A 27,019-nucleotide genomic window follows, 5' to 3' on the forward strand; every position below is an offset into this window, starting at 1 on the left:
AGGCCAATATCAGAGAGGTGGGGCTCTGATTCCTTACATCCCTACCAATCAGTTGTTTTGGGCAGCCACTGGTCCTGCAAATTATATAGTGGACACAGCCAGAAACAGAAGGCTCTGTCCAGTGCGTACTGCAGCTCAACTTGTTGGGGTACCAGGTATTGTACCCCACTTATGTGATATTGATGGCCAATCACATGTATTAAATTGTGGGCTTCTGCACCTGCATATGTCTAATAGTGTACATTACAAATACAGTATGACACAATACAGACAAATGGGAAGGTGCACCTCATTATTGATTAGTGGGTACTCAGTGCAACAGTCCAACATATGTAGTGTGATTCTAGCTTGAAGAAAACAGATGAATAATGATAAGCTGTGCCGCATGAGAAATGCAACTAAACTACTGTACATCTGTATCACAATAAAACAGGACTGGTAAAAAAGTGGGCAATAGTATGCTATCCCTATCTCATATTTATTTATGGATATAATCTCACATATCTTTACTTATCTTTTTTATGTTTTTGCATCGGCACAGACTCATTATTGCTGATTTTATTATCTTAACTGTATTATTGATGCCAGGGTTATGATAAATGTATACAATTGCATCTACATTGTTTATATAGACAATGTGTATGTGTAAACAAGCCATCATCATTTAAAATATTAATTTCTGGAAATATCAATAGTCATTTGCAAGCTACACTCATAAGTTTTATTAGACTCTGTTGGTCTAATTGCTGCAAGCAGAATCCTTTAAATGATACACTGCTGAATAATCGCTTTGAAGGATGGTTTCCAAGCTTGTTCTAGGGCTGCAAGAACACATTACAATACAATAGATGACTTTTTGCATGATCATGTGAACCTCTTTGCTTAAAAATATTGTTTGCATGTTAGTTCGCTCCTTACACTTTTTTGAAGAGGGCAGCAATCATTTATATCAGTGAGATATTTCTCATAAAGAAGACTGCTCAGAAAGAGATGACACAAGTGACCAGTGAGGCTGATCAAACCTATTTTTCAACGCTGAGACAGGATGCAAGGTGAAACAGGCTCCATTTAATTTTATAGCTACCCAGGAGATTTTTATTGTTCTAACATATTGACAGTATTTTTTCACATTTCTACCAGAAAATCTCCTGGCAATTTCCTTTCTTAGGCAGATAAGATGTTATGATGCATCTTATTTTTTTTTTCTCTTTTGATTGTTGACAAATAATTTTAAGCTTTTCTGCAGTGGAAACTGGTACCAAGTAAGAGGTTTTCATGTGTTTAGAAATAGAGGACGATAGAAAGACAGACAGATATAGCTACTCTTCATTAGATTAGACTAGGTGGAATGTAAACGGTGGAGAAGGCTTTGAATCTTCATTTAAATAAATATCAATTAAATATTCTCCTGTAAAATCAAATGTTCTTTAAATGATAGCAAGGTGTCCAGGCCCTGAGGCAAGATAACAGACCTAAACCATGATGCTTCTTCATCCATGCTTCATGGTAGGGATGAGCTTTTGGTGTTGGAGTAGTGTTTTCCTCTAAGCATAGCATTGTTAATTCTCGCTAAAAAGTTCCAATTTTGTCACAAGCATTGAGGAATATCTAGCTTGGCCAAGCTTGAGATGAACCACATTGTTTTGCACAGCAGCATTTTCCTTTGTCTTGTTCAGTGTTTCACATAACGCATACACAGAGGTTTCTGTAGTTTGTAGAGTCTCCTGTAGGTCATTTGCTGCTACTCTGGGGTTCTTGTTCTATAGAAGAAAAACACATGTGTTTATATGTTTCATCTTGAAGGATACATGTGAATATACCATTATGCGGATTTTTTTTCTCTGACTATTTCTGCACTAGGTGCAGACGCTATATAGGCCAATAATGAGCTCAGCTTAAAGCCTCATGCACACAAACGTATTTTCTTCCTGTGTCCGTTCCGCTTTTTTTGCAGATCGTATGCGGAACCATTAATTTCAATGGGTCCGCAAAAAAAAGGAAGGTACTCCGGGTGCATTCCATTTCCGTATGTCCATATTTCCGTTCCCCCAAAAAATAGAACATGTCCTATTATTGTCCGTATTATGGACAAGGATAGTACTGTTCTATTAGGGGCCAGCTGTTCTGTTCCACAAAATACAGAATGCACACAGACGTCATCCGTATTTTTTTTGGATCCTTTTTTTTGCTGACTTTTGCGTGTGCATGAGGCCTAACTGCGATGTTTGAGGATCCTCTACAAAATCTATACTGGTGGGCCTACTTCTAACCATACTATTTTTCATAAAACTCCAGGCCCAAAACAAACACCAAATGAACAAAGTTTTCCTGGATTCTTTTATCTCACCAGTTAAATAATTTTGGTCAGATATAGGCCTCATGCACATGGTCGTTACCTGGCCGTGCCCATATTGAGGTCCATAAACAGCGAAAGGTCGGGTGTGCAACGGTGTCAGTGTCTCCGCACGGCAAAAAGGAGTGCATGTACTACTTTTGTGTGGTGCAGACGGATTACGGACCCATTCAAGTTAAATAGGTCTGGATCCATCTGCAAAATCCGCACGGATGATGCCTGTGCATTGGGGACCCCAATTAGAAGGATCGGCCGATCAACGGCCATATGCATGAGGCCATACACTCTCTCCAATGCTTTTCCTGTTTACTTTGCTTATAACCCAACTAGGGTTCTAAGAAACATTGGGGTTCCTTGAACTATGATCAGTTATCAGCTCTGTCACTACTAGGGCGCCTTCACACACTGCAGATTTTGTTGCAAAATTTTTCTGTGAATGAAGATCAGTTACCCTCACCTGAATGGAGCTTGCAGAAATCCTGCCAAAACAACCCCAATCAAATGAATGGAACCGATTTTCAATTGCAGGAAATTTGATGCAACAAAATGTGCCGCGTGTGAAGTCACTTTAACAATAATGAAGTCAAGCTGATTTCAACCAGCTTAAAAATGTTCAGCAAAGCAGTAAATATATTTGAGACAAATTATAGCACTGGACAAGAATTATAGGACACTTTACCTGGGTACTTGGTCCTACAGCAAGCTCTTTTAAGGCAGGAATGGCATTAGGTATTGGTATTTCCCAGAAGTGGAACATTTTTAGAGGTTCTCTAGGTTAGGATTCACTGGCCTATATACTTTTCTTAAAGAGTTATTGTAATTGTTATCTTTGTTTTTAGAAAAGGCAATTACTCACTTTCTAGATGTTTAGATGCCAGTCTTAATAACCCTGAAATCTGGCAGTGGATCAGCCGAAGTTATGAAGAGGCGCTGCCCTCTCCATAACTTTGGTGCATCCAGCTCCAGTCTAAATGTAAGGCAGCATCCTATCTGTCTTACATTTCTACGCCTAAAGCAGAAGTAGAAAATGATGATTGAGATGGGCCTACTGGGCCGCCCCCTTCCCCGCCTATGCCACGCCCACTTTTTCAGACCTGGCGTGAGCGGGGAAAAGTTGCAGATTGTGGTGTAAATAACCACTGAAATCTGCACCTAAAATACTCCTATTATAGGTGTATTTCAGGATAATAAATGACCCCTTAGTATTCTGCTGGCATACTTTATCTTTCTTATAACAATGCTGCAAACAGCAATGTAATGGTTCCACAATCTGCAAGATATGGAGTGGTTCAGAGCAGAGGCATGGAGCGAAAGCCCATGGAAACACTACAGGGCACTTCCGTGAGATTTTGGTCTGTGCCTCCATACTGCAAAAAAATAAATAGAACATGTTCTATTTTTTTGCAGTGTCGACTGAATCTTGCGAATCATGAACCCATTCAAGTGAATAGGTTGGCATCCGCAAATGGCAGGCACACTGCCGCATGGACACAAGGCACACAAGTTTGTGTGAATGAGCCCTAAAAAATACAACCAAGGGTAGTCCCATTTAATATGTCCATAGAAAAAGCTGTATAGAGCTAAAGATGATATTCATCATCTACTCATCACATCTAAAAAAATGTGCATGCCCCAACAAGAATTCAATGATGTGCAGTAGATCTCATATGGTTCTACCTGCTAATTCCAGTGAATGTGCAGGCAGAACAGGCAGAACAGTGAGGATGTCTGGCTCTGTCACACAATGCTGAAGGAACGGAAAAGCAATATTTGCAGTTCACCCATCCTTGTTTGGTGTACGGCCCCTTGGGGTCCAGCCTATATTGACCTACAGCCAACAAACACACTTTCTATACCCAATATTAAATTTAACCTACTTCCTGGCACTTGTTATATACACCTCTCTGGTAGCCCTTTGGCGCCTCCTTCACCACGTCCTTTTCCCGACCCTAATCCCCTTTCCCACGTACCCACCCTCTCCTTAGCTCTAACTTCATTTTTTTTCTTTATTTCTACATCTGTCGCACAATGGGAGGGAGAGACTACGGGGGAAAGGAAGTAGTGAAGCGGTCCACCCCTCAGTGCACAGAAACTTATTAGGATAGGAATAAAAGTACACGTTTCTCAAAAATGGTGCAACAGATTGCTATAAGACAAGAGTTATTTCATTCAGAAAAATCAACCCTACCAAGCTGCATGGTTTAATAGGGTTGATTATGCTGACAGATCTTCGAAGGGGTCTAAAATACAGGAGCTTTTCAGCCTGAATACAGAGGATGAATAACATATAGATGATGATGATGATGATGTATAGTCTTGTGTACACGCAGTCTTACCCTTACCATCCGTGAATTTATAGACTAAAATTTTGGAAAACCCCAAAAATTATATGAACCAAAAATAAGTGTTATATAGGAAGATCAACCGCCTGTTTGAAAAGTAAGGTTTTCAGTGCATGTCTGAATGAGAGAAGACTGGGAATCATTTTCAGGGCCAGAGGTAGGTGGTTCCAAAATATGGCCCCTTGAGCCAAAAAGGATCTACCTCCACGTCTGATCTTGTTAACTTGCGGGATGTTAAAATTTGCAGAGTTACTAGACCTCAATGTCCTCAATGGGGAATTTACTTTGCAGGTACAGGGGCCCCACACCATGGTATACCCTATACATGAAGCATCCAATCTTGAACATCACCCGTTGTTGGACGGGGAGCCAGTGCAAGGCATTAAGAGAGGGAGTGATATGCTCTCGGCGGGCATTTATATAGCATAAATTATAACTTATCGCTGGTACAACTCACATATTAATCACTGTAATAATCACGGTCAGTGGTCATCATACGGAGTCTAAACATCGCACTCCTGGCAGCCAGCATTCCCACATAATAAGGAACTTACATTCTGTACCCCTATATCGGTCATATTTGGTATTAAAACTATTGAAATGATGAAACATGTTGGCCATTGGATATCCATTAGAGTGGACTGGAAGACATGTTTTATTGATATTTCATATTTGCCAGTTGAGTGAGAGAGGTGGAGCCTGCACTCGTAATAAAGGCATTCCCAGAAGGCTAGGCCAAGAATGGGAGGGAGACTCCTCTCAGCTCCAGGCTCTGCCAAATGGGGATAAAAAGTGAGGCATTTTGAACCTTTCATTAACACAATTTAGAAAACCCATAGACATTGGGTTGTGTTCCGCATTCTTATATCCCCAGAACCACAACGGACTTATCAAGCAATTCGCTAAGTATTATGAACCTTTCTGTTTTTATCCTTTTATTTTTATAACTGTTTCTGCATATTTTTTATATCTGTTATTTCTTTATAATTTTTGTAACTCAAAGAGGACCTTTCACCCAAAAAATGCAGTGCAGTCTGACAGCAGCATGTTATAGAGCAGGAGATGCGGAGAAAACTGTTATATATTTTTGTAGGAAAACATTCAGTAAAACCTCTCATTTATACATTTATATCTGCAGCCCTGTAAAGATCTATCAGTACAGGGAGCAGGGGTTACTAGTGACTGACAGCTATCTCTCTATACACACTTATACACACAGTGCTGTCAATCACTGATAACCCCTCCCTCCTGTACCAATGCTGTTTCACAGGAGGTTAATAAAACAGAGATATGAATGTATACACGTTTTACTGAATCTTTTCCTACAAAAATATATATCTTCTCAGCTTCTCCTACTGTTTAATATGGTGCTATCATATTACATAGCATTTTTTGGTGTTAGGTCCCCCAATGACATCATCACGTGATTACACTGGGAGAGCGTGGTGATGTCATGCTCAGCGTAGGTGCTTTGGCAACTTTTTTTCACTCAAAAGAGGAGCGTACTGCCTCTGCGCAAGCAAAATGATGAGGTGAGTATTATTTTTTCCATTCTTTCTAAGACAATTCTAGCCGACATTTTAGGAAAAATAATTTGTTACCATGAGGTGCAAGGAAATTTGGTTTCGTGGTGAATGGAATTTTTCCTAAATTATACTTCAGATGCTTCAATTCACCGAACACTACTTGATACTTCTGCGGTCCACACCAGCATTTCTTGAACCCCATGTGTCAACAGCTACTGAAAAGAGACTACTACTAGTGGTAGTGGCATGGCCATTCCCTTGGAGCTGAGTCCAGATTCCTATATAGGGGTTAAAGGGTGAAGACCATAGGAGCTGCATAGCTCAAACTCTTATTAGTATCTCTAAGCCCAATCTGTTCAGTGGCAAAGCGGATCCACATTTGCTTTATAACTAATGTTGAACACAAATATTCGAATAGCAAATTTTTATCACAAATATTGCCACTTCGAGAATTTGCGAATATTTGGAATATAGAGCTATATATTCGTTATATCGAATATTCTGCATTGTTTCCCATCTGAACACATGATTCCTCTCTGCTTCTTGCTTGTGGGCCAATGAGAAGGAAGCAATGTCAAGTTCACAACAATACTTAGTGCACCAATCAGTAATCTGTAGTCAGACCTACTAAAATGTGAAGTTACACGTAGTGCGAAAAAATATTCTAATTAGTCCAATTGTGAATATATTGGAGCACTTGACTCTATCTGCATATAAAGCTTTTCTAATGTTCTTCTGTGCCAAACATTTTCTCCAGTCTTAGGAAACATATACCAGCTTGAAAAATGTAGCCAAAGTGACCCACACCTGTATTTCATGTTACAAATTCGCATTACGCGGTTTCTACATTGCCGATTTTTCGCATTCAATAAAATAATCTTGAATTCTCGAAATGCGCAAATATATGATGAATATTCTACAAAATATTTGTGAAATATCGCTAATTTGAATATAGCCCCTGTCGCTCATCACTATTCATAACAAGAGGCTCCCACTATAGACACCACTATAAGGCCCCTTTCACATGGGCGAGTTTTCCCCTCGGGTGCAATGTCTGACGTGAATGCATTGCACCCAGCACTAAATCTTGACCCATTCATTTCAATGGGGCTGTGTATATGAGTGATGTTTTTCACGCATCACTTGTGTATTGCGCGAAAATCGCTGTATGTTCTATATTCTGCGTTTTTCATGCAACGCAAGCCCTATAAAAGTGAATGGGACTGCGTGAAAATCGCATAGCATCCACAAGTAAGTGCAGATGCTATGCGATTTTCACAGATGGTTTCAAAGGAGATAATGTTATTAAATAGGGATGAGGTCCATTCACTTTATTATTTTCCATTATTACATGGTTATAATGGAAAATAATAGCATTCTTTAATACAGAATGCTAAATAAAATGTCCCTTGAAGTAAAAAAATAATGCAAAACTTACTCACCTCATCTACTTGATCACACAGCCGTTATCGTCTTCTTTCTTCTTCTAGCAAGACCTGCAAAAGGACCTGCACTGACATCAGTGCAGGTCCTGCTGAATGAAGATAGAAGGATCTTCTATCTTCATTCAGCAGGATCACGTCAGTACAGGTCCTGCGCAATCAAGTGGATGAGGTGAGTAATTTTTGTATTATTTTTTTAACTTCAATGGACATTTTACTTAGAATTCTGTATTAGAGAATGTTATTCTTTTCCCTTACAACCATGTTATAATGGAACATAAAATCTACAGAACACCAAACCCAAACTTCAGTGAAGAAGTCCGGGTTCGGGTCTGGGTACCACATTCAGTTTCTTATCACGCGCATGCAAAATGCATTAAAACGCTTTGCACTCTCGCAGAAAAAACTGAACAACGCAATGCAATCGCAGACAAAACTGACTAAAATTGCGTGCGCACTCGCGCGGGATACCCGCAATGCATCCAGACCAAATCTGTTACGCCCGTGTGCAAGGGACCTAAGAGTAAAGAGCTATAACTTATAAGGACATTTGTAATACTACATTTCCATTGTAGTGGTCACTGCACGGGAAATAAGGATTATATGATATCTACCTTTGATAAAAATGACTTTTTCAAGTGGTCACTTATATAAGACCCCTTTAATGAATCTACTCCTTTGACTATTACAGTTTTTTTAATTGTGATTTTCTGCTCACCATCTTCTTTTTTATTTTTTTATTTTAGTATCCCAGTTCTCCTTTTATACATGTCTGTCAAATAGATGAACATTTGAATGCTTCATGTCCTGTCCTCGTTACCACGTGTACCCCTGGGGTGTGTATGGACTTGGCAGGCAGATAAACACACTCCTACTACTCCTAAATTGAGACCAGGTAATGATCTGTAGCTTTAATGAGCCGAAGTAAGTCGGTGTGAAACTGTGAACCAGTAACATAAAGGATGCAATAAGTACATGAACTGCAAATATACATATCATAGAACAGCATACAACATGTCTGCAAGGTTAGCTGACTAGGCCCTTACTTTACATCAGAACTACTAACTAGCTGCCTACATAGAAATACACATAATGCATGTTATAGCTAGTAATAATCACGTAGGCATGAAAGAACAGCAAGAGATAATGCCTTACCGGCTATGCAGCCATAGTAGAAGTTTAGATAGTCTTGTACAGTAGAGCACGTGAAGGAAAATGACAACTTCTAGAAGACTACTCCCCTTCTTGTAGATAAGTGAGGACACAAAGGGGAGGAGTAACAAAAGAGGCTGAACATACACAGAGAACAATATAGAAGTGGTCAGAAGGTGGCGCTAATTGACCATGTTTTAATACAGGACAAACCCTATATGAATTAGCACACATTTATGAGAAGCTGTCTGGAGACATGACACTTCCTTTTAGGCTTCACAAGTGAAGATACAGAAAGGTATACGTTTTTATGTGTTTTTATAGAATATGAAATCTCTCAATTTTCAAATATACATTGAATTTAAAATTCTGCTTTTTATATGTTTGTAGTTGACCCCTCTCTGCTCAGTTGAGTGATATAGCCCATAAATCAAACGTATGTATTGCATTGATAGGAAGATTATATGATAAACATGTTCTGGGTGAACACACAATACGTATTCTTGGGATAACTAAGTAGGAATAAGGAGTAATGAGTTTTATTCTGGATACTGCAACAACTTAACCATGTGCATTTCCATAACAACCTGTCTCCAGGTGATGTTGTAGGGTTGTTAACTGCTTTGAGATCCATATATATATATATATATATATATATATATATGTATATACATTATGAGCGGGGTACTGCTACTGTACTCATGAGAACAGCATTACAAACATGACTGTGATGCATAGCTGGACTCCTGTTGGAACTGCTGGGTTTGGAGATAAACCATCAGTTTAAACCCTTAGATGTTGTAGTGAATAGTGACCACGACATAGGAGGATTTAAATAGGGGATACAGGTTCCCCCTGCAAGCCCCTTATCCGTTCAGGAGCGTAGACGCCGCACATGTGGTGTGCTGCTCCTAGTAACCTCCATGTGCATCAAGCAACCAATGGAAGGAGGAGCAAGCACAGCCACATGTACCACCTAATCAAGGCACTCTATTGGATAGGGGAGGGGGGCAAAAGTGCAGAGGAATGATACTCCTAAGATAATAGGTGCGCATTCACACTTGAAGGTGCCACTCCCTCAAGCAAATACTACATAGACAAAAAAAATCACAGAAAAAAACTAAGATAAAAACATCCTGCACGATATGATACAAATGCGCGGATGTCCCTGGCCATATTATTGAAGAAAACCACAGAAATAAGATAATAATGCACTTAGTAAAGTAGATGCAAGCACTATATATGGACAAAGTCCTCACTCTGATATGATAATATCTGAGACACTTAGTCAATATATTTTGATCAAAACACATCTAAGCCCGCCTACCGAACGCCAAGGTGGTCTCAGGTCAGGCGGGTCCTATTTCATTCAATAATATGGCCAGGGACATCCGCGCATTTGTATCATATCGGTCAGGATGTTTTTATCTTAGTTTTTTCTGTGATTTTTTTTGTCTCTGTAGCATTTGCTTGAGGGAGTGGCACCTTCAATTGTGAATGCGCACCTATTATCTTGGGAGTAGCATTCCTCTGCACTTTTGCCCCCCTCCCCTATCCAATAGAGTGCCTTGATTAGGTGGTACATGTGGCTGTGCTTGCTCCTCCTCCCATTGGTTGCTTGATGCACATGGAGGTTATTAGGAGCAGCACACCACATGTGCGGCGTCTGCGCTCCTGAACATAGAAGCCCAACGGCTTAGGTAGGTTTAGCATAGGACCCGCCTGACCTGAGACCACCTTGGCGTTCGGTAGGCGGGCTTAGATGTGTTTTGATCAAAATATATTGACTAAGTGTCTCAGATATTATCATATCAGAGTGAGGACTTTGTCCATATATAGTGCTTGCATCTACTTTACTAAGTGCATTATTATCTTATTTCTGTGGTTTTCTTCAATAATATGACCAGGGACATCCGCGCATTTGTATCATATCATGCAGGATGTTTTTATCTTAGTTTTTTCTGTGATTTTTTAAGCCCTTTATCCCCCTATGACACATTCATTGGGTGCTGAGGTGCTTCCAAGGCATCCAGATGCCTATTAATGGCCCCTGAGTCCCTCAATCCTTGGAAGCCTATTAAAGGGGTTCTCCAAGATTTAAGAAAATGAAAATACTTAAATATTACATTATTATAAATATATTCTGAAATACTTTTCATTATTTATAATGGATCATTTTGTCTGGGAAACAATCATCAGAGGAAACAAAATGGCCGCTGTCCCATTAGTTCACACAAAACCTGCTCCTTATCCACACCTCACCCTCCTCTCTTGTCTCCTCATCATCTCTGGTGAAGTAACTTGTCCTCATGTGTGATTAGGACAGGTTTTGTTTTGTTTGTACTAATAGGATGGCGGACATTTTATGTCTCCTAATGATTGCTCCCTAGATAAAACAAACCATTATAACTAATGAAAGAAATTTTCTTTTTTAATTCCTGGAGAAACCCTTTAAGCTTTGCCAGAGGAAGGATTAACTGTCAATTTAGGCTACTTTAACATCTACGTATTGCTAGTACAGTATAAGTTCCAATCACTGTTATCATATGTTGGCCTGCCACCTGCTGGCCAACATAGAAACCGCAGCTCTAATATGCTGGGTCTCTTCAGAGAGACTCAGGGGAACATAGTAACATAATACCATAGTTTATAATGCTGAAAAACGCCATCTGTCCATCCAGTTCAGCCTGTTATCCTGCAAGATGATCCAGAGGAAGGCAAAAAAAAAGCCAATTTCCCCCACTATAGGGGGAAAAAAAACTCCTTCCCAACTCCAATCAGGCAATCAGAATAACTCCCTGGATCAACGATCCCTCTCTAGTAACTATAACATGTAATATTATTACATTCCAGAAATACATCCAGACCACTCTTGAATTCTTTTATTGTACTCACCATCACCACCTCCTCAGGCAGAGAGTTCCAGAGTCTCACTGCTCTTACCGTAAAAAATCCTCTTCTATGTTTGTGTACAAACCTTCTTTCCTCCAGACGCAGAGGATGTCCCCTCATCACAGTCACAGTCCTAGGGATAAATGGATGATGGGAGAGATCTCTGTACTGACCCCTGTTATATTTATACAAAGTTATTAGATCTCCCCTTAGTTGCCCTAATTGTGATAATCTTTCTGGGTACTGTAGGGTATTAGAAAGAATGACCAGCTTCCCTGATTGCTGCACGGGGGAGTCGGTCTTAACCTGGAAGTGCATACTTCTCGATTTTTCACCGCTTAGATCCCATGGTAGTTCTTGACCATGGCATCTAAAGGATTAAATGCCTACAATCAGCATTAGTTCTGGTCACAGACATTATCAGAGGGCCTCTGCTTTTTCAAACAGCAGAGACCTGCCGGTTATGACGTCCACTTTACAATGTTTAAAGACCTTCTGTGCACCATACATTACACAAATCAGTGCAAAGCTCTTGTGTGGGCAACTTCATCTAGACTTATCAAGAGAATTATCCCAATTCTGCACCTACTATTATCACAAGATCTAAAATTCAGTTTGCATTTTCCCATCACAGCAGTTATAAACTGACAATGGATTACCCATTGGTAGAGGAGGTCTTACGATCTGGGTAGACAGCTCCATAAAGAAACAATAGTTTGTGTTTAATTTTAGTATTGTACTGCAGAAATGAAAAAGAAAGCAGCCAAAACTTCTGAAAATGTTCTATGAATATAAAGTTAAAAAAACACCCCTTTAAATGCTGTTAAAGATGTACTTACCAAATAAAGAAACCATGTCTGTTTATTGATGCCATCTGTATATAAAAAAATTTGTTATATTAGAAGCATCTAAAATAATTGGTACAATTACAATCCGTTTACATCATAACTGTGCAACGTACCATCACATCTGAGTATATCTCTGTTCTAATGGAAACTTATGTGAATTACATATACAATAATATAATACAGTAGTCTGACATTCCAGATGATTGCATAGTCCTTCATTTAAGCTGATTGATGTTAGCAGAGTAATTAGTGGCAAGTGAACAATATAGTCATAATTTAAGTTAATTATGATGTACAGTCAATACCAATTTAGAATTCAATGGTGGATATTAGAGGCACTTTTCTTCATCTTCAGATATTTCACTTAAATGATACATGAAATGATAGGGGTTTGCAGGAAAAGTCATTACTTCCTCAGCTCATAGACACTATTCTTCAGACAACATACTGAGATACATAGCTGGGGGACCTAAGTATAAATCAAACGCCTGATATTATTGATATGTAAGGCACTGGACGGGCTTCACCTCTACCACTATGTCCAATATTTGTCACCATTATATATCTCCGAAAAGACTTAATTGCTCTCAAAGGGGAGAAACAGTTCACACCATTGAAACAGATTGAATACAGACTTTTGGAGGCTGAAGTTATGAAGAAGTATTAAGTTAGATCTTCTACAGCATACAAGTCGTATTTCTTGGAACTAATTTTGGCCTTGAGAATTATGAAGAACTTTATCAAGCTCCATAACAAAACATAGACTATTGACAACAGCCAGGAGGGAAAAACATGAAATCTCTACAAAAATCATGACTAGGGATGAGCGAACTCGAACTGTATAGTTCGGGTTCGTACCGAATTTTGGGGTGTCCGTGACACGGACCCGAACCCGGACATTTTCGTAAAAGTCTGGGTTCGGGTTCGGTGTTCGTCGCTTTCTTGGCGCTTTTGTGACGCTTTCTTGGCGCTTTTTGAAAGGCTGCAAAGCAGCCAATCAACAAGCGTCATACTACTTGCCCCAAGAGGCCGTCACAGCCATGCCTACTATTGGCATGGCTGTGATTGGCCAGAGCACCATGTGACCCAGCCTCTATTTAAACTGGAGTCACATAGCGCCGGGAGAGGTTGCGGATGCGACAGTAGGGCGAGATTAGGCAGATTAACTCCTCCAAAGGACTTCACTTGATTAATCGATCGATCTGCAGCTGTGCATCATTGAGCTGCTGAAATTCAAATGCTCACTCACTGTTTTTAGGCTGCCCAGACCGTTTGTCAGTCACTTTTTTCTGGGGTGATCGGCGGCCATTTTGTGTCTTGTGCGGTGCTGCGACCAAGTGCATCCAAGCTGCGACCAAGTGCATTTAACCCTCAATGGTGTGGTTGTTTTTTGGCTAAAGCCTACATCAGGGTGAAGCTGTCACACCAAGTGCATTTAACCAGCAATAGTCTGTTCATTTTTTGGCCATATACTAAATCAGGGGCAAGCTGCGCCTGTCACCAAGTGCATTTAACCCTCAATGGTGTGGTTGTTTTTTGGCTAAAGCCTACATCAGGGTGAAGCTGTCACACCAAGTGCATTTAACCAGCAATAGTCTGTTTATTTTTTGGCCATATACTACATCAGGGGCAAGCTGCGCCCGTCACCAAGTGCATTTAACCCTCAGTAGTGTGGTTCGTCAAGCTGTGACACCAAGTGCATTTAACCAGCAATAGTCTGTTCATTTTTTGGCCATATACTACATCAGGGGCAAGCTGCGCCCGTCACCAAGTGCATTTAACCCTCAGTAGTGTGGTTGGTCAAGCTATCACACCAAGTGCATTTAACCAGCAATAGTCTGTTCATTTTTTGGCCATATACTAAATCAGGGGCAAGCTGCGCCCGTCACCAAGTGCATTTAACCAGCAATAGTCTGTTCATTTTTTGGCCATATACTACATCAGGGGCAAGCTGCGCCCGTCACCATGTGCATTTAACCCTCAGTAGTGTGGTTGGTCAAGCTATCACACCAAGTGCATTTAACCAGCAATAGTCTGTTCATTTTTTGGCCATATACTAAATCAGGGGCAAGCTGCGCCCGTCACCGAGTGCATTTAACCCTCAATGGTGTGGTTGTTTTTTGGCTAAAGCCTACATCAGGGTGAAGCTGTCACACCAAGTGCATTTAACCAGCAATAGTCTGTTTATTTTTTGGCCATATACTACATCAGGGGCAAGCTGCGCCCGTCACCAAGTGCATTTAACCCTCAGTAGTGTGGTTGGTCAAGCTATCACACCAAGTGCATTTAACCAGCAATAGTCTGTTCATTTTTTGGCCATATACTAAATCAGGGGCAAGCTGCGCCCGTCACCAAGTGCATTTAACCAGCAATAGTCTGTTCATTTTTTGGCCATATACTACATCAGGGGCAAGCTGCGCCCGTCACCAAGTGCATTTAACCCTCAGTAGTGTGGTTGGTCAAGCTGTGACACCAAGTGCATTTAACCAGCAATAGTCTGTTCATTTTTTGGCCATATACTACATCAGGGGCAAGCTGCGCCCGTCACCAAGTGCATTTAACCAGCAATAGTGTGGTTATTTTTTGGCCATATCCCAGTCTAATTCTTTCACTAAGTCCATACCGGTCACCCAGCGCCTAAATACTAGGCCTCAAATTTATATCCCGCTAAATCTCTCGTTACCGCTGTCCTGTTGTGGCTGGGAAAGTTATTTAGTGTCCGTCAAAGCACATTTTTTGTTCTGGGTTGAAGTACAATTCCCAATTTAGCAATTTCATAATTTAGTGGTTTCTGCTATATCAGAGCTATTTGAAATCTATCCCTAAAAGGGTATATAATATTCAAGGTGCACATAGGGTCATTCAGAATAACTTCACACACACGCTACTGTGCATTTCCAAGTCTAATTCTGTCACTAAATCCATACCGGTCACCCAGCGCCTAAATACTAGGCCTCAAATTTATATCCCGCTAAATCTCTCGTTACCGCTGTCCTGTTGTGGCTGGGAAAGTTATTTAGTGTCCGTCAAAGCACATTTTTTGTTCTGGGTTGAAATACAATTCCCAATTTAGCAATTTCATAATTTAGTGGTTTCTGCTATATCAGAGCTATTTGAAATCTATCCCTAAAAGGGTATATAATATTCAAGGTGCACATAGGGTCATTCAGAATAACTTCACACACACGCTACTGTGCATTTCCAAGTCTAATTCTGTCACTAAATCCATACCGGTCACCCAGCGCCTAAATACTAGGCCTCAAATTTATATCCCGCTAAATCTCTCGTTACCGCTGTCCTGTTGTGGCTGGGAAAGTTATTTAGTGTCCGTCAAAGCACATTTTTTGTTCTGGGTTGAAATACAATTCCCAATTTAGCAATTTCATAATTTAGTGGTTTCTGCTATATCAGAGTTATTTGAAATCTTTCCCTAAAAGGGTATATAATATTCAAGGTGCACATAGGGTCATTCAGAATAACTTCACACACACGCTACTGTGCATTTCCAAGTCTAATTCTGTCACTAAATCCATACCGGTCACCCAGCGCCTAAATACTAGGCCTCAAATTTATATCCCGCTAAATCTCTCGTTACCGCTGTCCTGTTGTGGCTGGGAAAGTTATTTAGTGTCCGTCAAAGCACATTTTTTATTCTGGGTTGAAGTACAATTCCCAATTTAGCAATTTCATAATTTAGTGGTTTCTGCTATATCAGAGCTATTTGAAATCTATCCCTAAAAGGGTATATAATATTCAAGGTGCACATAGGGTCATTCAGAATAACTTCACACACACGCTACTGTGCATTTCCAAGTCTAATTCTGTCACTAAATCCATACCGGTCACCCAGCGCCTAAATACTAGGCCTCAAATTTATATCCCGCTAAATCTCTCGTTACCGCTGTCCTGTTGTGGCTGGGAAAGTTATTTAGTGTCCGTCAAAGCACATTTTTTGTTCTGGGTTGAAATACTATTCCCAATTTAGCAATTTCATAATTTAGTGGTTTCTGCTATATCAGAGCTATTTGAAATCTATCCCTAAAAGGGTATATAATATTCAAGGTGCACATAGGGTCATTCAGAATAACTTCACACACACGCTACTGTGCATTTCCAAGTCTAATTCTGTCACTAAATCCATACCGGTCACCCAGCGCCTAAATACTAGGCCTCAAATTTATATCCCGCTAAATCTCTCGTTACCGCTGTCCTGTTGTGGCTGGGAAAGTTATTTAGTGTCCGTCAAAGCACATTTTTTGTTCTGGGTTGAAATACAATTCCCAATTTAGCAATTTCATAATTTAGTGGTTTCTGCTATATCAGAGCTATTTGAAATCTTTCCCTAAAAGGGTATATAATATTCAAGGTGCACATAGGGTCATTCAGAATAACTTCACACACACGCTACTGTGCATTTCCAAGTCTAATTCTGTCACTAAATCCATACCGGTCACCCAGCGCCTAAATACTAGGCCTCAAATTTATATCCCGCTAAATCTCTCGTTACCGCTGTCCTGTTGTGGCTGGGAAAGTTATTTAGTGTCCGTCAAAGCACATTTTTTGTTCTGGGTTGAAATACAATTCCCAATTTAGCAATTTCATAATTTAGTGGTTTCTGCTATATCAGAGCTATTTGAAATCTTTCCCTAAAAGGGTATATAATATTCAAGGTGCACATAGGGTCATTCAGAATAACTTCACACACACGCTACTGTGCATTTCCAAGTCTAATTCTGTCACTAAATCCATACCGGTCACCCAGCGCCTAAATACTAGGCCTCAAATTTATATCCCGCTAAATCTCTCGTTACCGCTGTCCTGTTGTGGCTGGGAAAGTTATTTAGTGTCCGTCAAAGCACAATTTTTGTTCTGGGTTGAAAAACAATTCCCAATTTAGCAATTTAAAAATTTAGTGGTTTCTGCTGTATCAGAGCTATTTGAAATCTATCCCTAAAAGGGTAGATCATATTGAAGGTGCACATAGGGTCATTCAGAATAACTTCACACACCCGCTACTGTGCATTTCCAAGTCTAATTCTGTCACTAAACCCATACCTGTCACCCAGCGCCTAAATACTAGGCCTCAAATTTATATCCCGCTAAATCTCTCGTTACCGCTGTCCTGTTGTGGCTGGGAAAGTTATTTAGTGTCCGTCAAAGCACATTTTTTGTTCTGGGTTGAAATACAATTCCCAATTTAGCAATTTCATAATTTAGTGGTTTCTGCTATATCAGAGCTATTTGAAATCTATCCCTAAAAGGGTATATAATATTCAAGGTGCACATAGGGTCATTCAGAATAACTTCACACACCCGCTACTGTGCATTTCCAAGTCTAATTCTGTCAGTAAATCCATACCGGTCACCCAGCGCCTAAATACTAGGCCTCAAATTTATATCCCGCTGAATTTGAATACAATACATTGGGCCAAATAATTTTTTTGTTGTTGTGGTGAACCATAACAATGAGGAAAACATCTAGTAAGGGACGCGGACGTGGACATGGTCGTGGTGGTGTTAGTGGACCCTCTGGTGCTGGGAGAGGACGTGGCCGTTCTGCCACATCCACACATCCTAGTGTACCAACTACCTCAGGTCCCAGTAGCCGCCAGAATTTACAGCGATATATGGTGGGGCCCAATGCCGTTCTAAGGATGGTAAGGCCTGAGCAAGTACAGGCATTAGTCAATTGGGTGGCCGACAGTGGATCCAGCACGTTCACATTATCTCCCACCCAGTCTTCTGCAGAAAGCGCACAGATGGCGCCTGAAAACCAACCCCATCAGTCTGTCACATCACCCCCATGCATACCAGGGAAACTGTCTCAGCCTCAAGTTATGCAGCAGTCTCTTATGCTGTTTGAAGACTCCGCTGGCAGGGTTTCCCAAGGGCATCCACCTAGCCCTTCCCCAGCGGTGAAAGACATAGAATGCACTGACGCACAACCACTTATGTTTCCTGATGATGAGGACATGGAAATACCACCTCAGCATGTCTCTGATGATGACGAAACACAGGTGCCAACTGCTGCGTCTTTCTGCAGTGTGCAGACTGAACAGTAGGTCAGGGATCAAGACTGGGTGGAAGACGATGCAGGGGACGATAAGGTCCTAGACCCCACATGGAATGAAGGTCGTGCCATTGACTTTCACAGTTCGGAGGAAGAGGCAGTGGTGAGACCGAGCCAACAGCGTAGCAAAAGAGGGAGCAGTGGGCAAAAGCAGAACACCCGCCGCCAAGAGACTCTGCCTGCTACTGACCGCCGCCATCTGGGACCGAGCACCCCAAAGGCAGCTTCAAGGAGTTCCCTGGCATGGCACTTCTTCAAACAATGTGCTGACGACAAGACCCGAGTGGTTTGCACGCTGTGCCATTAGAGCCTGAAGCGAGGCATTAACGTTCTGAACCTGAGCACAACCTGCATGACCAGGCACCTGCATGCAAAGCATGAACTGCAGTGGAGTAAACACCTTAAAACCAAGGAAGTCACTCAGGCTCCCCCTGCTACCTCTTCTGCTGCTGCCGCCTCGGCCTCTTCTGCTGCTGCTGCCTCGGCCTCTTCCTCCGCCTCTGGAGGAACGTTGGCACCTGCCGCCCAGCAAACAGGGGATGTACCACCAACACCACCACCACCACCTCCGTCACCAAGCGTCTCAACCATGTCACACGGCAGCATTCAGCTCTCCATCTCACAAACATTTAAGAGAAAGCGTAAATTCCCACCTAGCCACCCTCGATCCCTGACCCTGAATGCCAGCATTTCTAAACTACTGGCCTATGAAATGCTGTCATTTAGGCTGGTGGACACAGACAGCTTCAAACAGCTCATGTCGCTTGCTGTCCCACAGTATGTTGTTCCCAGCCGCCACTACTTCTCCAAGAGAGCCGTGCCTTCCCTGCACAACCAAGTATCCGATAAAATCAAGTGTGCACTGCGCAACGCCATCTGTAGCAAGGTCCACCTAACCACAGATACGTGGACCAGTAAGCACGGCCAGGGACGCTATATCTCCCTAACTGCACACTGGGTAAATGTAGTGGCTGCTGGGCCCCAGGCGGAGAGCTGTTTGGCGCACGTCCTTCCGCCGCCAAGGATCGCAGGGCAACATTCTTTGCCTCCTGTTGCCACCTCCTCCTTCTCGGCTTCCTCCTCCTCTTCTTCCACCTGCTCATCCAGTCAGCCACACACCTTCACCACCAACTTCAGCACAGCCCGGGGTAAACGTCAGCAGGCCATTCTGAAACTCATATGTTTGGGGGACAGGCCCCACACCGCACAGGAGTTGTGGCGGGGTATAGAACAACAGACCGACGAGTGGTTGCTGCCGGTGAGCCTCAAGCCCGGCCTGGTGGTGTGTGTAATAATGGGCGAAATCTCGTTGCAGCTCTGGGACTAGCCAATTTGACGCACATCCCTTGCTTGGCGCATGTGCTGAATTTGGTGGTGCAGAAGTTCATACACAACTACCCCGACATGTCAGAGCTGCTGCATAAAGTGCGGGCCGTCTGTTCGCGCTTCCGGCGTTCACATCCTGCTGCTGCTCGCCTGTCTGCGCTACAGCGTAACTTCGGCCTTCCCGCTCACCGCCTCATATGCGACGTGCCCACCAGGTGGAACTCCACCTTGCACATGCTGGACAGACTGTGCGAGCAGCAGCAGGCCATAGTGGAGTTTCAGCTGCAGCACGCACGGGTCAGTCGCACTACAGAACAGCACCACTTCACCACCAATGACTGGGCCTCCATGCGAGACCTGTGTGCCCTGTTGTGCTGTTTCGAGTACTCCACCAACATGGCCAGTGGCGATGACGCCGTTATCAGCGTTACAATACCACTTCTATGTCTCCTTGAGAAAACACTTAGGGCGATGATGCAAGAGGAGGTGGCCCAGGAGGAGGAGGAGGAGGAGGAGGAAGAGGGGTCATTTTTAGCACTTTCAGGCCAGTCTCTTCGAAGTGACTCAGAAGGAGGTTTTTGGCAACAGCAGAGGCCAGGTACAAATGTGGCCAGACAGGGCCCACTACTGGAGGACGAGGAGGACGAGGATGAGGAGGAGGTGGAGGAGGATGAGGATGAAGCATGGTCACAGCGGGGTGGCACCCAACGCAGCTCGGGTCCATCACTGGTGCGTGGCTGGGGGGAAAGGCAGGACGATGATGATACGCCTCCCACAGAGGACAGCTTGTCCTTACCCCTGGGCAGCCTGGCACACATGAGCGACTACATGCTGCAGTGCCTGCGCAACGACAGCAGAGTTGCCCACATTTTAACCTGTGCGGACTACTGGGTTGCCACCCTGCTGGATCCACGCTACAAAGACAATGTGCCCACCTTACTTCCTGCACTGGAGCGTGATAGGAAGATGCGCGAGTACAAGCGCACGTTGGTAGACGCGCTACTGAGAGCATTCCCAAATGTCACAGGGGAACAAGTGGAAGCCCAAGGCCAAGGCAGAGGAGGAGCAAGAGGTCACCAAGGCAGCTGTGTCACGGCCAGCTCCTCTGAGGGCAGGGTTAGCATGGCAGAGATGTGGAAAACTTTTGTCAACACGCCACAGCTAACTGCACCACCACCTGATACGCAACGTGTTAGCAGGAGGCAACATTTCACTAACATGGTGGAACAGTACATGTGCACACCCCTCCACCTACTGACTGATGGTTCGGCCCCATTCAACTTCTGGGTCTCTAAATTGTCCACGTGGCCAGAGCTAGCCTTTTATGCCTTGGAGGTGCTGGCCTGCCCGGCGGCCAGCGTTTTGTCTGAACGTGTATTCAGCACGGCAGGGGGCGTCATTACAGACAAACGCAGCCGCCTGTCTACAGCCAATGTGGACAAGCTGACGTTCATAAAAATGAACCAGGCATGGATCCCACAGGACCTGTCCGTCCCTTGTCCAGATTAGACATTAACTACCTCCCCTTAACCATATATTATTGGACTCCAGGGCACTTCCTCATTCAATCCTATTTTTATTTTCATTTTACCATTATATTGCGAGGCTACCCAAAGTTGAATTAACCTCTCCTCTGTCTGGGTGCCGGGGCCTAAATATATGCCAATGGACTGTTCCAATGTTGGGTGACGTGAAGCCTGATTCTCTGCTATGACATGCAGAATGATTCTCTGCTGACATGAAGCCAGATCCTCTGTTACGGGACCTCTCTCCTCTGCCTGGGTGCTGGGCCTAAATTTATGAAAATGGACTCTTACAGTGGTGGGTGACGTGAAGCCTGATTCTCTGCTATGATATGAAGACTGATTCTCTGCTGACTTGAAGCCAGATTGTCTGTTACGGGACCTCTCTCCTCTGCCTGGGTGCTGGGCCTAAATATATGCCAATGGACTGTTGCAGTGGTGGCTGACGTGAAGCCTCATTCTCTGCTATGACATGCAGACTAATTCTCTGCTGACATGAAGCCAGATTGTCTGTTACGGGACCTCTCTCCTCTGCCTGTGTGCTGGGCCTAAATATATGCCAATGGAGTGTTGCAGTGATGGCTGACGTGAAGCCTCATTCTCTGCTATGACATGCAAACTAATTCTCTGCTGACATGAAGCCAGATTGTCTGTTACGGGACCTCTCTCCTCTGCCTGTGTGCTGGGCCTAAATATATGCCAATGGACTGTTGCAGTGGTGGCTGACGTGAAGCCTCATTCTCTGCTATGACATGCAGACTAATTCTCTGCTGACATGAAGCCAGATTGTCTGTTACGGGACCTCTCTCCTCTGCCTGTGTGCTGGGCCTAAATATATGCCAATGGACTGTTGCAGTGGTGGCTGACGTGAAGCCTGATTCTCTGCTATGACATGCAGAATAATTCTCTGCTGACATGAAGCCAGATTGTCTGTTACGGGACATTTCTCCTCTGCCTGGGTGCTGGGCCTAAATATATGCCAATGGACTGTTGCAGTGGTGGCTGACGTGAAGCCTCATTCTCTGCTATGACATGCAGACTAATTCTCTGCTGACATGAAGCCAGATTGTCTGTTACGGGACCTCTCTCCTCTGCCTGTGTGCTGGGCCTAAATATATGCCAATGGACTGTTGCAGTGGTGGCTGACGTGAAGCCTCATTCTCTGCTATGACATGCAGACTAATTCTCTGCTGACATGAAGCCAGATTGTCTGTTACGGGACCTCTCTCCTCTGCCTGTGTGCTGGGCCTAAATATATGCCAATGGACTGTTGCAGTGGTGGCTGACGTGAAGCCTGATTCTCTGCTATGACATGCAGACTAATTCTCTGCTGACATGAAGCCAGATTGTCTGTTACGGGACCTCTCTCCTCTGCCTGGGTGCTGGGCCTAAATATATGCCAATGGACTGTTGCAGTGGTGGCTGACGTGAAGCCTCATTCTCTGCTATGACATGCAGACTAATTCTCTGCTGACATGAAGCCAGATTGTCTGTTACGGGACCTCTCTCCTCTGCCTGTGTGCTGGGCCTAAATATATGCCAATGGACTGTTGCAGTGGTGGCTGACGTGAAGCCTCATTCTCTGCTATGACATGCAGACTAATTCTCTGCTGACATGAAGCCAGATTCTCTGTTACGGGACCTCTCTCCTCTGCCTGGGTTCCGGGGCCTAAATATCTGAGAATGGACTGTTCCAGTGGTGGGTGACGGGAAGCCAGATTCTCTGCTATGGGACCTCTCGCCAATTGATTTTGGTTAATTTTTATTTATTTAATTTTTATTTTTATTCATTTCCCTATCCACATTTGTTTGTAGGGGATTTACCTACATGTTGCTGCCTTTTGCAGCCCTCTAGCCCTTTCCTGGGCTGTTTTACAGCCTTTTTAGTGCCGAAAAGTTTGGGTCCCCATTGACTTCAATGGGGTTCGGGTTCGGGACGAAGTTCGGATCGGGTTCGGATCCCAAACCCGAACATTTCCGGGAAGTTCGGCCGAACTTCTCGAACCCGAACATCCAGGTGTTCGCTCAAGTCTAATCATGACACATGTCTGATGATAATTTGAATTAAGAAGTCACAGCTAAGACGATATCCCGTCAGAGGGAGAAATGATCAAGAGTGGTATGTATATATTATTTAATCACAGGGTACCTCCTGTTATAAAACGTAGCCTTTAATGTTAATTACATATAAAATAACAAACTCCCACAGACAAACAAAACACAGAAAGAAAAAGAAAAGAAAGAAAAAAAAAACACATCAAGAGTGCATGTATTCTACGTATACTCTACGGCAATGTTCCTGTTCCTCCATCCATGCTAGAGGACACTGGGATGTAGGCAGGGTGGTCGTATGTTAATTTGGGCCTATCCCTAGGTTTGGCCCTATACTACGTGTACCCTGCCCAAAAATGAATGTCCGCCCGACAGGGGCGATCCCGTGTTCAGGAACCTCCTGGAATGCCTTAGACTGACCCTATTACAGGATCGTGGGCAGAGCCGAATCGGATGCCCAGTTAGTGATGGCCTAGTCTAGGTACAAAAAATAATAAAGCTTCAGTACAAAAAGCAGTAGAACACCACTGATATAGATGCACTGTGTATTGATTAACAAGTGCTCAATACAGTGTGTCGTCTAAATGATACAAAAAAGTTATGATATTCAGTATATACTGTTATCTATGTACATATTTTCTAAAGCTGCTGAGTACATATATTGACATAGTTCACAGTACAGCTGTCTAATGAGATGCCAAACACATTGTTGGTTTAGATATAATGTTATAAGTGCCTGGAATTGCTGCCCTAGAGCAACAACACAAAACTAGGCACCTCGATTCCTAAGCGTTTTGCCCACACCAATAACCTGGGCTTATCAGGGGACACTCGATTGAGTGTCCTACTAGGCATCAATACTAGAGTGAAGATAACACAGTATTCCTTCTCCTTGGTGACACTGATAAAGTTGTCATTCATAACAAACTGTCAATCATTGTAACAGTACTTTAAACATTCATGACAAATAACTCTTATGATATAATATCTCGTCCTGTCAGACAAACAAACCAGATCACACACCTACACACTTGTTTCTAATGAAGATGATCCCCGTGAAATCGAGACCCAGCAGGTCCAAGATGCTCTAGAAGTGCCACACCGTATCAAGGTAAACAGTGCTAGTAGCATACCGGTAAATAGCCAAGTGGGAATAGTCACATATGATTGCTAGTGTGTACCATATCATACAAGATAAACAATGTTACTTGTGTGATCAGACTAGATATGGATGGTCCCATATGATCACTAAGGTGTGTGGCATGCCAGGGGTATTCCGATTTGACCCATGGTAGTCTACGCCGGCACTTCACTGGATTCTTTTCTTTTTCTTTCTGTGTTTTGTTTGTCTGTGGGAGTTTGTTATTTTATATGTAATTAACATTAAAGGCTACGTTTTATAACAGGAGGTACCCTGTGATTAGATAATTTGAATTAGCCAAATTAGGCTCCTGTCACATCAGGGGCTTCATTAGCAGTTCTGCCAAATCTGACAGCATTAAGAGCACTACATGCAGGGTTATTCTTTTTAGCAAATGACGGGCACCACGCTGGAGTCCAGCAGAGCCCATTGTAAGTCAGAGGATCCATCAGGTACTGTGGGTATCTGTTGTACAAAAGACCGGGCAGGACATTGTGGCTTTCATTATAAATAAACACAGATGCGAGCAAGGTGTTACAGCCCAGCTTCTATTTTGAAGAAAGGTAGCAGAGTTACCTGTTTAATGTTTAATGCATTTGACTGTCTTACAACCTGTTATGGTCCAATATCATTAGGGAAAGGGTTATATTATCATAAATGCTATGTGATTCCACAAAAAGCATTAGGTTCTATGTGCTACCATATAGGGCACCTGCATGAACCCTAATACTCCCAGTCTAATGCAGAAACTCATGAACCCACATTATTTTATTTTCTGGTAACTTTAAATCATCAATGGAAGTATGAGGTCGACCCCTTTTAAACTCCTGAACATACATGTATGGAGGATGTATATAAACATGGTGACCGCTCAGAAACTGAGCAGGAACCATAGCAGTCGGGTGTCTCCTGTTTTACATAATTATAGACATCTAGCCTCTCAGATGCCATAGTCAATTGTGACCACAGCATCTGAGTGGCTTTTCCCTGGGAGCAAAGTGATTGAGAGCACTTTAATATGGCTTGAGGCTACCAGAGCAATATGTTTCTATGGAGCCCTGTGGCAGGGCTCCATAGAAACATATTGAATCTCATTGCAGTTTATGAAAGAATCAATCTGACAATCATATGTTCAAGTCCCTATGCAGACTTAAAAAAAAGTGTACATAAAAGTTTACAAATAATATATATATATATATATATATATATATATATATATATATATATATACCCTTTATCCTTATTTGAAAAATATTTAAGTAAATAAAGATAATAGGTATTGCCATGTCCCAAAATGAACACTGTAATGGAAAAAATAAAATCTAAATGGTCAATTTGCCATTTTCTTTGTCATAAAAAATAAATAAAAAGTGATCAAAAAGTCATACACACTCCAAAATGGTGTCAATAATCCCCCCCCCCCACACACACACACAAATGAGCCCTACGACAGCTCCATAGACATAACTATAAAAAAGCTAAATGGATCAGAATATGGCACATATGGTATGACACATAAATATGGTATTGGTTTTGTCATATGGGAATAGCATAAAAATAAAACTCATAAAACTGAGGCAGAGTTGGGGGAATGTATTTCCAATTCCACCCCATTTGGGTTTTTCTTCAAACTTCCCACTACAATGGTGCCGTTAGAAAGTATAACTTGTCTTGCAAAAAAAAAAAAAAAGCCCTCATGAAAAATAAAAAAGTTATATTTTGAGTTTATTTTTAGTCATTTCACAAATAAACTGTAGGCTGCGCTGATTTTGTTCTCAGTGGGGCAGATATAATAAGACTAGCAGTAGAAATGCTTTAGTAATGTCTTAGTATTAAGTATTATTATTTTTTTATTGAAAATTTTTATTTTAAAAGGTGGCTACCATTTTGAGCAATTCATGCTGGAAAAATCCAAAGTTTCTGAAAAATGTATGTATTTTATTCTATATCCATTGTTTATTTTTATTTTAATTTTGAGGAAATGAGGGTGATTTAAATTTTAATATTTTTTTATATTTTTAAAAACTTTACATTTTTTTTAATAGGTGAGAAGTAACAACCAGGGAGAGAGACTGGAGGAGGTGTGAGGGAGTAGGGTCACTTGTGCATGTGGTGGGGTGAGAAGAGGAGCCTGGAGCCTTCCTCTGTGAATAACAATCATCATCAGCTGATTCGTCTTGCGTATCTGTCCCTATACATTATCCTCAATAGACATTCTCCCATACTCAACAGAAGCAGTGCCAAACTTTGCTTCAACTCTCCTTCTCTTCTATGCAAAGAGATCCCTGGAGGAGCTGTTGCAAGGGATGGGAGTGGTAGTGTCCCTGATGAAGTGTTATGTCATGGCATATT

The 27,019-nt window shown here is 42.3% G+C and overlaps 1 long non-coding RNA gene across 1 annotated transcript in view; it reads right to left on the minus strand.

The window, feature by feature from the left end:
- Nucleotides 1–665: 665 nt before the first annotated feature.
- LOC122935483 overlaps nucleotides 666–27,019 on the minus strand; it is a 129,925-nt gene continuing 103,571 nt past the window's right edge. Inside the window, exons 2-3 of the long non-coding RNA XR_006388794.1 lie at nucleotides 12,547–12,581; nucleotides 666–1,760 (exon numbers count right to left, since the gene is read on the minus strand). This is a non-coding gene — a long non-coding RNA (uncharacterized LOC122935483). The remainder of the gene's footprint in view (nucleotides 1,761–12,546; nucleotides 12,582–27,019) is intronic.

Source organism: Bufo gargarizans, chromosome 1 (assembly GCF_014858855.1).
Source record: "Bufo gargarizans isolate SCDJY-AF-19 chromosome 1, ASM1485885v1, whole genome shotgun sequence".
Taxonomy (NCBI): Eukaryota; Metazoa; Chordata; class Amphibia; order Anura; family Bufonidae; genus Bufo; species Bufo gargarizans.